We start from the raw sequence: 15570 nt of genomic DNA on the forward strand, positions 1-15570 counted from the left end.
GAGTTCTACTGAGCATGTGCAAGAAGCATACTATAGTATGCTTCCTGCTTTCAGAGGCAGTTGGGGGGGGCTCCATGCAAAATGTTCTCTGACATGCATTTTACATGACATAGGACTGTTCACAGGGGAGGGCTGGCAGCCTAAGGCCTGGGGGGCAAGTCAAGTGAAGTGGCTCCGCCCCCTCGCACTCACCTTTCACCCCTCATGCTGCTCCCATCACTATGCGGCCATCAGACTGCTGGAAAACTTATCTAAACGGCCGCTGGGTGCTGATGCCACCGGCCGGAGCTACTTTAATCCTTTTTTTTATTTATTTAATATGCCGGATCGGCTTGCCATATTAAAAATAAATAAATAAAGTATTAAAGTAGCGCCGGCAGCATCAGCACACAGTGGCCGTTTAGATTCGATTTCCAACAATCTGATGGCCGCATAGTGATGGGAGCAGCGTGAGGGGTGAAAGGTGAGTGCGAGGGGGCGGAGCTTTCACCTCTCACGCTGCTCCCATCACTTGGCGGCCATCGCATGCGGCTGCTGGGTGCTGATGCCGCCGGCCGGCGCTGCTTTAATACTATTTTTTTTTCATTTAATAGCCAATCCAGCTTGCCATATTCAATTTTAAAAAAAAGTATTAAAGTAGCGCCGGCCGGCGGCATCAGCACCCAGCGGCCGTTTAGATTATATTTCGGGCGGCCTGGGGGGCAATTGCCGCCCAGCCCGCCCCTGACTGTTCATTTAAGAGACTCTGTAATGCAGGCTAAAAGTGTTTCCTTCATGTTGGGTGAAGAAAGGGAAGCTATTATTGAGTTAGGCTTTAAAAATATCTTGACTAAGACTATGACTAAGAGATCTGAGACAGTAATACTGTTCACAGTCAATAATACTTTAGCATGGTAAGGAAACTGCTTATGAAACAATCACGGATATTAAAGGAGAACAGTCTGATCTGCCTTTTTTTGTTTGCTTGTGTTTTTTTCTTGGCTTTTACTCTCTATCCACTTGCAGGCAAATAATATTAGAAAATAAAAATAAAATAATGAAAATGTAAGTAATGTACATGTTTGGTTCTAGATCTTTGTTCCTCAGACTCCTGGTATTATTAATGAAAGTGTGTTTTTACTTGTTTAGCAGAGTTCCCTGGTGTTGAAGCTATTTCATGTAATCTACACCTAAGGACTTTTGAGCAGTTCCACAAATGTGGATATTTAATGTGAAATATACAGTAAACTGAGTCCCTCATATTAAAACTTAATGACCATGTCCATGAACATGTCATTGTACACGGGTAAAACCTGTTCTCACCAATGTACGATAATATTGTTGAGAAAACAACCAGAAGGTACAAACTTTACTAAAAAAAGGAAGTGATATCCTAACAAACACCTTATGCATGTCAGGTAATAAATAATTACAGAACTCATTAGCGGCTGATATAATTGGTGTAAATCAAGGCTTCAAGACTGGCACGGGAAGATAAACCTGTTCTGCACTGGTCTATATTACACCCCTCGAAATGCCCAAAGATTAGTTTCTGTAAAACCTTTCACTGTTTGTTTTTTCCATGACTTCATCAAAACCGTTTATGTAAATGGATCAAAACTGATTGCCATATTCTGTTTATGAATAAACAGCAACATACTCACGCCTTATACTACCGAAACACAAAAACAATGCTGTAATATAGATCATTACTTAATATTTAAACAACCTAGACACTATTTATTTAAGTAATAGAAAAACAAATTACCGTAATCCAATTTTTATTGAAAATACAAATAAATGCCACCTATCCAAATTCTGGTTTTAGAAATAAAACGATGTGGAGAATTAGAAGAAGTTTTATTGGTGTGAGTAGCGAAAACCACCCCAAAACTATTTTCATGCTTTTCCTAAGATTGCTTTGATATTTTATACTGTGCCTGAAAGGGTATAAAAGATTGTTTGGGTTTTTTTTCTCTTCCTATAAACATGTCTAAAGTAGCAGAATTTGTATATAAAGATTTCTGAAGAAGCATGCAGCAAAAAAAGAAGCTGACATACAATTTCAACAAGCATAGTAGACATTTGATTTATTTATTCTACGGTAAACATAAAGTTGCATTATAATAATTTGTGCTCTGTTGTAGTGTTTTTAAGAGTCAGTGCTACTGCCTTTGGATCAGGACAGACTGGGGCCCAGCAATCCATTAAAGATGCACATGTGGCTGCCTGCTGAATACAACCATTGTTGTTGTTGACCAGTTAACTAATCTGAGCCAGTTAATACCTGCTCATGGTCTTTCTTCACCCAGACTGCAGAGTTATTCAGGAGGTATTTTGTTTGCGTGGAGTTCCTAAAGAAGGGGTACAGTTTACTTCCTCTTTTTTCAAATGATCCATTTTTGAATAAATATGGATGTGTCATCAGCTTTTCATCGACAAAGTCATTGGGAGATTTGAGGTCTATTATTAGCTATTGAGAAAAACAACATGGAAGCCTCATCTCAGACCGAAAACAGACAGTGGTGAAATAGCCTGCCCTATAGGAAGGTACTTACTCGGGAGGGGCTTTATCATTTTTTTTGCTTACTTGCACCATTATGGAGGAGACCTCTTCATTAGCATATCAGAGTGATCTCACCCATCAGGTCAGTCCAGACCCCAAGTGCATGGCAAGCCTCCTCTACATGAGGAATTTAGCAACCATACATATGTTTCAGCCTCTCATAAGCCTTATCAGTGTCATTACAAGGAAAATGTGATAATTTTATGTTAAAATAAACTAATAAATATTTGTGAGTAATTTTAAATGATACTTCTTTGGTAAACCAAAGCAATTGAAGGGCTATGTCCTAATAGTAAATTTAGCCTCTTGACTTTTAGCAAAAGCCCTTGAAGATGTCTTTGACTGATATGTTGGCCACTATATTTAAGCATACACAGTTAATTTATCTTGCTGTGGTTTACTTACAAGAGTCTGTAACAGCGGTATGTGTGGAAGAGCTATTTCTTTTGTTTGCTTATGTGCCATTTTAAATTAGATGTCCTTCATTTTGCTTGGAACACATAATGTGCAATGCTGGCCTTGTACCAAAAGGAATATAAGTAAGGACTGTGTGCTTACATGTATTTGTGATTGAGTAGACCTTTAACTAACAAAACATCCTTCTGTTTCCAAATTTAAAGTCGTACGTCAGCGACACCATTTCTCAAACTTGAATTTTCCCTGGGAGGCAGGGAGGAGGAAGAGAGATGCGTAATGATATCAATAGTAACAATGAATATAAGGGTGAAGAAAGTTAACATGTAAGAATGAATTACCAATTAACATGTAAGAATGAATAACCAATCGATGAAACTGTGGAACATGCGTCTTTCCTGCAATATATTCTTTGTTTCCGTGTGGCCCAAAAAGAGTTCTCCAGCTATTTTTAAACTGCAATTTCCATGATTCTTGGCAAATCTGTGGAATGAATCAGAACTATGCAATCAGATGGAAATTTCTCTTTTTGATAGAATTCATAATGACAGCTAGTCAGGGAAAAGTTTTTTGATATGGCAATCCTGTTATTGAGCTGTGTGCCTAACTTTCACCTCCAGCTTGCGATCCCTAACCCCCCAACTCTCTGCATGAAGGGCACAGCGCTACTTGAACTGGAATAGCCCCAGCTTTATAAGCTATAATGAAAGGGCATTAACTTTGTCAACCTTGTTGTGTAATAAGCTGAATAACTGCTTAATTAACTTTAACATGGGCCCTATTTATAGCTACCAGTGACCTTGCCACAAGCTGAATTGGTACCATCCCAAGGTCATTCTTTGGGGCACCTGTCATTCTTAGAGAACATTTTGCCAGAACATACCTCGCACACCCATTCCCCACACCAGAACATCCATGGATGAAAACCCTAGCTGTCCATCACTAGACTAGATGTTCTAAATTTGCCAAAATGTACAGTTTACACTTTGTAGAAACAAACTAAATGAACAACTGATTAAAAGTTAATAGAGAATTACGAACTTAATTCAACAACATAGGCCAACCATATAACCTGAACATCTGTAACTCCTGTCAACCAATACGCTTAATCACCTGCTCTGGTAATCCAGTTTCTGCTGTTTCTGTGACTGCACCAATGTGGAAGAATGGGATCCAGACTTGCAACAGAGTGCCTAAGCAGTGCTACAATTGCCTAAGCAATACTCACTTTATCCTTGTGATTCAAAAACCAGAAGGTCCCTGGAAAAAAAACGTCCGGACAACCCTAAAACCCTGAAAACCAACACATTTGGCACATCATGCATTCAGTCAAAAGGTACAAATCCACCCGAGAGCCCCAACCCAAGAATCCAAGGGGCTCATACAGTATATGAAAAGTAATCTAAAAAAATAACAGAAAAATAGACCAACCACTGAAAGTAAGTGCTGAGCTTTTCAAAAGAAGATTAGGAAATGGAACAACCCATTGGCAAACAACAGTCCACAAAATAAGTCCAGCATAAACGCAACCTGATAAATGCTTCGCATGTGAACTGGCAAGATGCGGTTTTGAGGTCCACCTTTGCCAACAGAGGTTGCCAACCAAACTCACACACCATGACAATTTGACATAAAAAGACAAGTCAGAAAAAATAAACAATTCAATCTATCATTTACAGACTCCCTTGAAAAATGGTATAACAGGCAAAATGTGCCTTGCTTCTTCTTAAAGATCATACCCAAGGATATCCACATTTAAGACCATAGGGAGAGCAACACATGACCTAACTTCCCTTCCATCCTCAGAATTTTGTACAGTGTCCAGATGCTTCAAAGCAAAGGACAAATTCTGAACAACCCTGAGCATTGAGAAGGAATACAAAATTCAAAGGTTTGTGTCTGTACTCGTACTCGTATAGCTAAAGATAAGTTGCTATCATCCTACTGCTCACTAGAATAAACTCCTTTTCTATTAACATTAGTAGATTTCCATCCCTCTGTTCTTAAAATATATAAACAGCAGATGGGGTTACACAACCTGAAAATTTAAGACAATACTAGTCATTGGGATTTCACCTAGGTGACCCACATTAAACTGCCAACAGGCGCTTTTTTTAAGAGCACAGTAGACATGTCCAACCATGTGGTGCTCACTCCCCAGAGCGAATGGAAGAAGAGTCCTATTTTGCCTATACGCTATCCTTTTGATCCCGCAACTTGCAGCCAGTTGGAGTGTGTTCTTCGTATCAGCCGATACCAGTGCGTCTCCTCCTACTCCTTTTTCGAGTGATTACAAAAATGCTCACATGCACTGAAAAACTGTTGCTAAATGCTGCCAATGGGGAGATGAGCTAATTATTATTATTATTATTATTATCTTTTATTTATATAGCGCCAACAATTTACACAGCACTTAATCCTTTTATTATTCATATTGTTATTTTACAGGTAAAGTATGCATATTAAAGTGAAATACTTCCTTTGTTGGTGGCTGTATAAGCATTAGTCTGCCTGTTTAATTATTTCAGAAGGGAAATTAAATTAATTCCAAGGGAATTTGGAAGATATTGTACTGAGATTTTTTAGGTTTAGATTTTAGGAGGCTGATGTAATTTACACCTCTTGGAATATCACTTTTTTTTTTTTTTTACTGAAGGCGTTTGTACTAAAGGATATCTGTTTTTTCTTTTGTTTTGTTTTTTAAACAAATGCCGTGAAAATGTAAACATGTCATACAGCTGTCATATGCATTAAAGTGTATTATTGTTTGTGTCCCTTTAAATCCTTAAAGATGAAGGAGCCGAACTGTATTTGCGACATTTTATGAGCATAACTTCAGACAACTAGCCTGCTCACACACTAAAGAAATGGGCCTGACAGTGATCACAATTTCTTTGGTAGGTCCTGTGCAAATAATGCAGCTCTGTACACATAAATAGTTGTAATATTTCTCTGGGGGATAGACATTATGTTATTGAGAGTTGCCCTGCTACACCTATTTGGCAAAAAAGTTACTGATATAAATAATGTACGCTGGCATTGTCTTTTGCAGAGAAAATGCAGGTATCATTTCGCATTTAGTCCATGCTGTTTAGTGAACTAATAAACCTCCCAAATGCAATGAAAGATAAGTGGAAAACAATTGTACCACGTACCACCAGTAAGATCCTGGAAATTCTAAATGCTATTGCAAAAGCAAACAGAGCACAGAAATCTTTTCTAGTCACTGGTTTAAAACACACACACACAAGATTACGCATTCTGGATTCATTGGTTGCCTATATATTATTCCGATTTCACAGATTGTACTCATTCACATTCATCGAACTCTCTCACACTTGCATTCTTGTTCACTTTTTCTCTCACCTTATCTGAATGTTTCCCTACATTCTCTGTCGAACAGAGGCCGCGAGGGCAAAATGACGGTGCGCTTGCAGGGACTTCTCCCAGATTGTACGATCGGGAGAGGATGTCCTCACAAATGCCTCCATATTGCCGTCAGTTGACGTCCTCTTTCCTAATTCAAGGATAGGAGTGGATTTCACAGCAGCGCCGCCATTTTGGTTGGTGGGCTATGTCCGCGGAGATGTGAAGAAAGAAGATTAAGGATTGAAGATAGACTACAGAAGAGAAGGAAGAAGAAAGAAGATGCCGAAGTGGTCGGCAGAGAGTAAACATTTAGAGAGCGTTCAATGGAGTGAACGAGAATGAGAGTGTGAGAGAGTGTAAATGAATGTGGCCCCCAATGTGAAAAATGCCCCCCAAATCTTTGGCCAAAACGAATGAGCAGGGAACGAATTGGCCAAAAAAAATCTATAAGAATCGTTTTTGGCCCATTTGGACATGTTATATATAAATATATATATATATATATATATATATATATATATATATATATATATAATCTGTATATGTAAAAAAAAATTTTTTTTCAGTAAAACATTTATCATATGATCTGTGGATTTATTATTGTAACATTGTAGGCATTAAAGCAATATGTATGCTAGATAATAAAGCCTGTGGTAGAGGACTGCATTGGGATGCCTATAAACTTGCGGGCGGTCTTGCTGATGCTGCGGGCGGTTGCGGGCAGTCAGGCACTGTACCTGCGGGTCCCGGTATTCCCGCGCATTCCCGCAAGACTGCCTTCGCTCTGCTCCCTCACAGTGTCTCTTTTCTTGCTCCGCCCAGGAACACAGCAGAATCACGTGATGTGATGTCACTTCCTGTGACTCCGCTGTGTTCCTGGGCAGAACAAAAGAAGCTGTGAAGGAGCAACACATAGGCAGCCTTGCGGGACTGCGTGGGAAATCTGCAGTTCAGGTAAGGAGGTGGGCGTGATTGATCACATTTGTGGCGGGAGCGGGGCGGGATTGGACACACATTTTGCAGGAGTAGGCAGGAGTGGAACACGCACATTGCGGGAGCGGCGGGATTGGACAAAAAAATCTGCGGGAGTGAGATTAAAAAAGAAGTCCCGCACAGGGCTCTAGCCTGTGGTACCATGAACACAGAGAATGGGATGATAATTTATTCCCTCTTCCCCTCTCTGTGGAAAAGCATAGAGATTCGGAGACCGTCCAGCTGCAGCTAAGTAACTCCCACATACCGCCTCTCACCATAGGCTGAGCTCTTCCATTTGAAACCGATGCGATTACATACTGCGTTTCTCAATTAGTTACCCAAGTCTGTAGATATATACATAAGGCTTGGTTGCCCATATTGCTTTGACAGTGGCACCTATTTGAGGTTATAAGGTTACGGCTACAAGTGATGAAAAGAATAATTACAGATAACGTAAGGAACACACTGCTTATGATTAAATATTGTTGTTTTTTTCTAAACTTACCTTAGAACTTCCCAGGGTAGATGACCCGGCTCTCTCCTTTTTCTGTGTTAAGGAGAGAAAGAAGAATCTAACTCAGAAGTAGGACACAGTAATTCCGAGCCTTCACATGACACGAAGTAAGAAACTCTCTCTGCAACCACCGATCATACCTTTACCTGGTACACATCATTCTGAATAGAGCTCAAGGGTAAGATGACATTACAAATACCCCTGCTTCGTGAGAGGAGCCTCATGCACCAAGTGGACCGTCATCTTTGGCACTAGCATAACAATAAATCTTTTCCTTCTGTGCAGTGCAAGTAAATATCTTATGACACAGTAGTAGTTAAGTAAGAAGAGGGGACTCCATGTCTCCAAGTGCCCCTTTTGTCCCATTGCTAATCTCCCCCTGTGTATTATGTTCTATTTATATTAACTACATCAGTTTATCTCTTGTATATCTCTGCTCACAATGCAAGGGCTTTACAAGCAATGCTGCACTATGCATATCTTACTTAAACAACACCAAGATCTGACATTAACATCCTTCCACCAACATCTACTCAATTTTTCTTCATTTTGTGTTTCCCATATACCTCTTGCTATCACAAATTGATTTGTTCATTCTACTTTGGTTACATTTACTTAAGCTACCAGACCTCTGTTTTCCTCTCCCGCCTTCTGTTTTACATTCTTATGCCCACATCTACAAATCTCATCTTCCACTACCTCTGCTTGCCTTGCGGCTGTCTTTCTTCAGTCTCGCTTCCTGTGAATGCTTAGCCATGCCTGAAGTGTTTTCCACTTAGTGCTTCCCATCTCTCTTTCTTGTGACATTTTTCAACAGAAAACAAAATCTAGGATTGCACTGAGGACATTTTGCCCTCAAACAGAAAAGTTTAAAACGCATCGGTTTGGTGATTTAAATACACTGCAGTTCAGAGTCCTATGCATTAAACAAAGGGCCCAATTTTACATATGATAATATTTTACTGCCCTTTGGAATTAGCAGACAAGCCTGTTTTCATTGTGATTTGCTTGCACTTGTTTATCTACTCAGGAACTTGAATTCCCAAGTTTATCAAGGTATCATACCAAATAATGTCAGGATGGCTGTCTGCCAGCTGTGTTATAGCGTTATTATGCAACTACTGTGACTGTTTGTTTAACGTAATATTGCATTGCCTTGTACTTGTTTTCCTGTTCCAACCGCTGACCTGGATGTAGTTATACAGTTCAACATGATTCCTCAAACTAACAGCTTACAGTGTCTTCATTTCTTTACATGAAACAAGCTGAAGCTCAGTAGAAGTTGTGTAATGCTACAGGACAATGACCCTAAACATCAAACTAAATAAACTATATAATGGTTTAAATAAAATCTGCCTTGTGGAGCGGCCCAGTCAGAGCCCAGACCTTAACCCATTAGAGAGGCTGTGGAATGACCTTACGAGAGCCGTTCACACCAGACATCCTAAGAATGTATCTGAGTTAAGGCAGTTCTGAAAGGATGAATGGTCCAAATTCCTCTAGAACATTGTGCAGGTCTGATCCGCAGCTACATATATATATATATATATATACGTATATGTATATATATATATGTACACACATACACTGAAGCGCTTGTTTTAGGTTATTGCTGCCAGAGGAGGTGCGACCAGTTATTAAATCCAAGGGTTCACTTACTGTGAATATTTAATGGATGTGTTCAATAAAGACATGAAATATACACACGGTTTGTGTGTTATTGTGTGTTATTAGCTTAAGCACATTGTGTTTGTCTATATTTGTGACTTAGATGTAGATCAAATGACATATATATATAATTGGTCTGTAATGGGCCCCTTGTAACAATGTTGCCCCAAGGCCCCACCTGAGCTTGATCCACACCCCCCCAGATGTTTTGACATGGGCAAAACCAATTTATGACCCTTGTATAATCGATCAACAAATTTCAAATCTTGGAATCAAGTGTGCTTCCCAGCGTTCTACTCAAACTATTATCATAATTAGCTGCCCATTACTAGTCTACTTGGGCTTACTGAATATTTACATTTGTAGTTTGATTTGTTGTGAAGTTTTGAGGATTTCACCTCAAGATCAGAACAATATCAGGATTTTCTACCACATATTCTTTACTGATTGTGGTATTCTGAAAGGCTTGTTATTATTTTTGATTGGGCATTTCCATATTAACTTTGTTTTGCATGAATTTGTTCTAATAAAATACTGTTAATGTTTTTCTGAATGCCTCTACTGCTAAAACTCTATCCACCCCTTTAATGTTGACTTTCTGAAAAATGATAGGCAGAGTTGGGAGATCAGAATCCTCTAGAGGTTTTGAAATTGCCAGCATTGACATGTTTGGTGTCAGACCCACTAATCTAGTCAGCGTAGGCATGAAGAGCAGGGGGAGAACTGGCCTATCCATTATAAGACACAACGAGAATGGCACCAAGCTCCATAGAGTATTTTTGTGTCCATATACAATGGATTTTAAACATTCACACCTACCTTTAACTCATAATTAGCAGCATAAAAATAGGGGGCTCAGGCTGTTGGCTTCTTGTCTCTTTCTCTGTCCCCTTTATCTGATGACACAGCTAATTTGGAATCTTATTGCTGGTATAGAAAAGCTGAGGAGAAGGGGAGAACTTCAGCAGGGTGTTTTGAGGTAAACAACCTGGTTCCTTGTACATACAACATAGCTCCTTTCAAGCAAACCTTGTTTTAAGCACATCAGCCCTGCTAGAGATTTGTGTGTGCTTTTCAGCATGCTTCAAGAAGTCTACACCAGGGTCATCTTTAATGATAATAGGGTTGAGGGTAAGCTTCACTGATGGCGCTTCAGCTCCATGTTGGCGCGATGCAACAGAGGTAAAGGTAGGTGCAGCCATCGGCACATGCCTCTCCGTTAGCAAATCTACACCGTCATATGTTTCAGACTGTGAAGCAATGTTGCAGTCCAGACTGCCAACTCAATGTGCTTAGCACATTGTATGTATATTTAAAATTTGTATGTATAGTCCCATTTCTCCAGCTATTATTAAAAGAAAAGTCTGAGAGGACCATGTGATAGTAAAATATCACAGTGTAGTCATTAAGTAGGAGTCTGACTGGAGGCGAATGTGTTGTTTTATAACCATCACATGATCATCTGCTTGGGGGCCAATTCCCTTTTTTCGTGGCATTCGGTAATGTGGGGAAGGAGGGAGGGTGTGATCACAGAAGGTTGCTGTGTTAAGTAGAATAGACAAGGTTTGAGACACATTCCCAAGGGCATACATTTCTTGGGTCTCATTGAAGTCTTTGTGGTTTTCTGTAAAGCACAGACTGTATTGGTAAATGTTATAAGGTTGCTCTTTGTATACGCATGCACTAGGAATCTTACAGTAAATGTTTGTATTGTGTGCGAAATGCACATAAATAAAAATTGCAATAGCAATACCACGTTCACATTCTTTGTAGACTTTTCGTGCCAGTTTTAACCTTTTATTAGTTCTGCTTTCAGAGGTTGCATGCTGATCTAATTTTAGCTTAGCCCCCAGACTACTCCAAACTCAATATGGTGATGTATAAATAAACACTACACAGGCTGTAATTACAAACCATATGAAATGAGTAAAACTATGTTTCTGAGAAAAAAATACAATACACTACTGTCTAGTGTGAATTTTGAAATACAATTTGGGCTCTTTACGCTGATTAAAGTCACAGGACAAATCTTCTGTTGCTTATTATGTGGGTTTACACACCACTCTACTGAACAGTACTTTGATGAGAAGAGTATATACTAGAATTGTCTTAACACGGACCACTGAGAGGTGCCTTCTGTGGGATATCACTGTGACTATTGGGCCCTAGAGCTGCTATCCTAGTCCTCATGCATAGCGAGGCCTACCTCAACAACAAAAAATGCGGGTTAAAATACTTTGGTAATAGTTTAATTTGAATTAACCTGTACGGAAAATATATTGTGAGTGGAATCGTGTTCTATAAAGTGATGGCTCACACTTCACTGGCAAAACGTTACCTGCCTGACTGCATTGTGCAAACTGTAAAGTTTGGTGGAGGAGAGATATTGGTATGAGGCTGTTTTTTAGATGTTAGGCCCCTTAATTGTAATGTTTCAGCATACCAAGACATTTTGCGTGAAGCTATGCTTCCAATTTTGTGGAAACAATTTGGGAAGACCCAGAGCATGACTGTGCCCCAGTACACAAAGCAAGGTCCATAAAGAAAGATGGTGTGGAAGAACTTCACCGCACAGAGCCCTGACGTCAAGCCCATCGAACACCTTTGGGCTGAACTGGAACGGAGATCGTGAACCAGGCCTTCTCGTCCAACATCAGTGCCTGACTTTACAAATGCGCTACAGCATGAATGGACAAACATTCCCACAGAAACACTCCAAAATATTGTGGAAAGCCTTCCCAGAAGAGTGGAAGCTGTTATAACTGCAAAGGGGGGACCAACTACATATTAATGTCTATGTATTTAGAATGCAATGTCATAAAAATTCCTGTTGGTGTAATTGTCAGGTGTCCCAATACTTTTGCCCATAGTGTATGTTTGAAAGGTTCAAGAGTTTTAAAACTGAATAGACCTTTGTGCATCCTGTAATAGCCAACACACAAACCTACTATGAATATAACATATTTTATTTGCTGCAATTAATGCAAAATAGGTTTTATGGAACAAGTGCTCTGAAGTTCACCTTGAACAGATTAATTACCTATCCTTGCTTTTGTGTGCACTACACAGAAACAACAAAACCCAGTTAATTCCTGTTTCAGTTACGAACACAGTGTACTGGTAGCTGTTTTGGTGCATTGTTGGTTCCCGCTGGAAAAGAACAGAAATTTGGGAAATTCAAAATAGTCTAGGGAATAATGTATCAGGATTTTCGTTGCTTTATACTTCTTCTAACTGTCCCAAACCCTAATCCTTACACCTACGTAGAGTATATATTAATTTTTTTCAGTATCTAGTATCTATGCAAATTACTACATCTGTTGCTTTTGCAACAGCTGCCATGTTCATTGTTTAAAACATTTTATGATGACGGATAGCAATGAGAATAATTTTCTAGAGAAAATGTGAGTTTATAAAGATGCATAGCTCCCAGCAATCATGGTACAGTCCTAATTTTCATGCACTGTCCTGGGTAGCTGCTCCACTATCCCCCTTATGCAGGTAGCGAGGAGTATGAATTCGTTTTTGGGATCGTCTAATCATCCCTGATAGTCATAAGTGAGCTGTTACAGCACAGACCTCCATTGCAGCTCCCACAATGCTTCCTTGTTATACTAGGTGACTATGCTGCTCGCTCCCCACTTCTTGAATGGTCCACCCATTTTCGAGCCAGAACACACCCTGCCCCTTCTTGCCTTTTGCTACACCCTCAACACATCTGATTTCAGACCCCTGGAATGTTGGTGGGATATTGACCTGTGTAACCTGCTAAGATCTATGTTGATTAGCAGCCAATAAGTGGCAAGGATCGTCAGGCCTTGGAAGAAGTAGGGAGCTGTAGCTTCTCTCTCAGGTATGTCTATTTCTCTTTTCTTTTTTAAAGATAGCATATTAAATTACTCACATAGTACTTTCATATGCATTCTTTTCAGAGGCTGCCATGGTCAGTAAACTGACAATTTTGTTACTCAATAGGGATTATTGTTTGAATCTGCAACATCTCTTTAATGCCACATTGTGTTTATGTGTCATTAAGTCAATTGCCATTTCAAAAGAAGCAAAGTCTATGAGTAGGCTGTGAGTCGTAGTTTTTAGCAGCGGAAGCTGACAGAGATCAACTAATTACTTAGCAGACTAGGAGCAAGGAATATATTATAAACAAAACAAAAACAAGACTCACAACTGGTACATTTTTAGTCACCCTGTTCTATACCATTGTTTAGAGGAACTTCCATCAATCATAGTCTTTACACTGCTCTGTAGGAGGACGTGCAAACAAATTACACATAAATATAATATTTTACAATAAGCTGACATTAGAACCTTAAGCAGCATCGAAGAAAACCACGTTTTATAGCTATCGCAATTGGATTGTTTTGTGATTATGTAATGTAGTGCTTAGAGTGAACAAGCTGCATTTAATAATCTTCTGGGATTCAATTAAGAAGATTTTATACAAATGTGAGTCAAGGCTGACTCATTTTTGTTTCTCAGATATAACAAAAATGGGATTTCTGAGTCATGTTCACTGGTAAGGACATTAGATCTCTCTCAAGTCCCCTTTTCTGACATACGTTGGACACTCTTAAGGCTGTGTCCCAAGCCCCTTTTTGGAGAATAATCACTAAGATAGCGTATATTATTAAAAGTTTTAAACAAGTTATTAAATACTTCAAATGAGTTTTTTAAAAACAAAACACTTAATCATTAATAAAATATATTATAATAAAGTGCTCAAATAGGCAATTAATTCAGACAATTCATCCACACATTAATTCATACTCTCACTCATTCAGACAATTCATCCACACATTAATTCATTCTCTCACTCATTCACACAATTCATCCACACATTTATTCATACTCACTCATTCCCACAATTTATCCACATATTATTTAATTCTCTCACTCATTCACACAATTCATCTACACACTAATTCATTAATTCTCTTACTCATTCTCACTATTCATTTCAATATTCTTACTACCCCCTCTCCCCGTTTCTTACTATCTACCCCCTCTCCCCCGTTTCTCACTATCTACCCCCTCTCCCTCCCTTCTCACTATCTCCCCCCCATTAATCACTATCTATCCCTCTCCCTCGCTCCTCACTTTCTACCCCCTCTCCCCAGGGCCGGACTGTGACTGAAAAGCAGCCCTGGAAAAATTTGGACACCAGCCCCATATAGTTTATCTCACGGTCAAGCTCTTATACCCACACGCACCCCTTATACATACCCGCGTCACACTATTCGCCATTCTTTTTATCTCATTATTTGTATTAAAATGCCAGAAAGCAAAAGTGTTAAAAGGCCCTAATAAATTAAATACATTACACATAATGGGATCAAAACATTTGCTACTGCGAACATTTTTAGATGAAAAAGTTCCATTTTATTCAGTGGAACAAAACACTGATCACATTATTCTTCACGATATTCTGGTAAGAAACTTTTATTTCTTTATTAATTTATGTAGACTATTTTTTTTCCATATTTAATAAAAGCTAGGATTGAGACATGTTTGGTTTTTATTTTCTTTCATTTGACAACCTACCCCCGAGTTATGCACCTCTGCCCCCAGGCTTGCCACTCTGCCCCCCTGATATGCCTTCTAACCCCCTATATGCCACTCTGCCTCCAGAAATGCCTTATACCCCCTATATGCCACTCTGTCCCATGATATGCCTTCTAACCCCCTATATGCCACTCTGCCATATAGGGGGTTAAAAGGCATATCATTAACCCCTGGCATCTTGTATCTCCTGCTCAGGATTTTTTCTTGTAGATTATCTATACAGGTATCCATCTTCTCTTTGCCTATAACACTCAATACGGAACATTAACTGCCTATACCTGAGCTTCCTTACTGTTAGGATCACCTAAGTTCATGCCCTCCTAGCTTGGGGCTCAACCCCTTGTTTCAGGTGATGGCTAACGTGACAAATAGCACTTACAGTGGACCGGGGCAGATGTAGCAGGGCCGAAATTTCAAAAACTGACTTGTGATGAAGCTGGCATCCTATCACAGTGCCACGTTTAGCTCTTCAGTATGACCTGTTCTACTTCCAAGGTTTGTTTGTTTA

Source organism: Sceloporus occidentalis, unplaced genomic scaffold (assembly GCF_023333645.1).
Source record: "Sceloporus occidentalis isolate IW3139 unplaced genomic scaffold, rSceOcc1.0.p SCAF_15, whole genome shotgun sequence".
In the NCBI taxonomy this organism is placed as follows: Eukaryota; Metazoa; Chordata; class Lepidosauria; order Squamata; family Phrynosomatidae; genus Sceloporus; species Sceloporus occidentalis.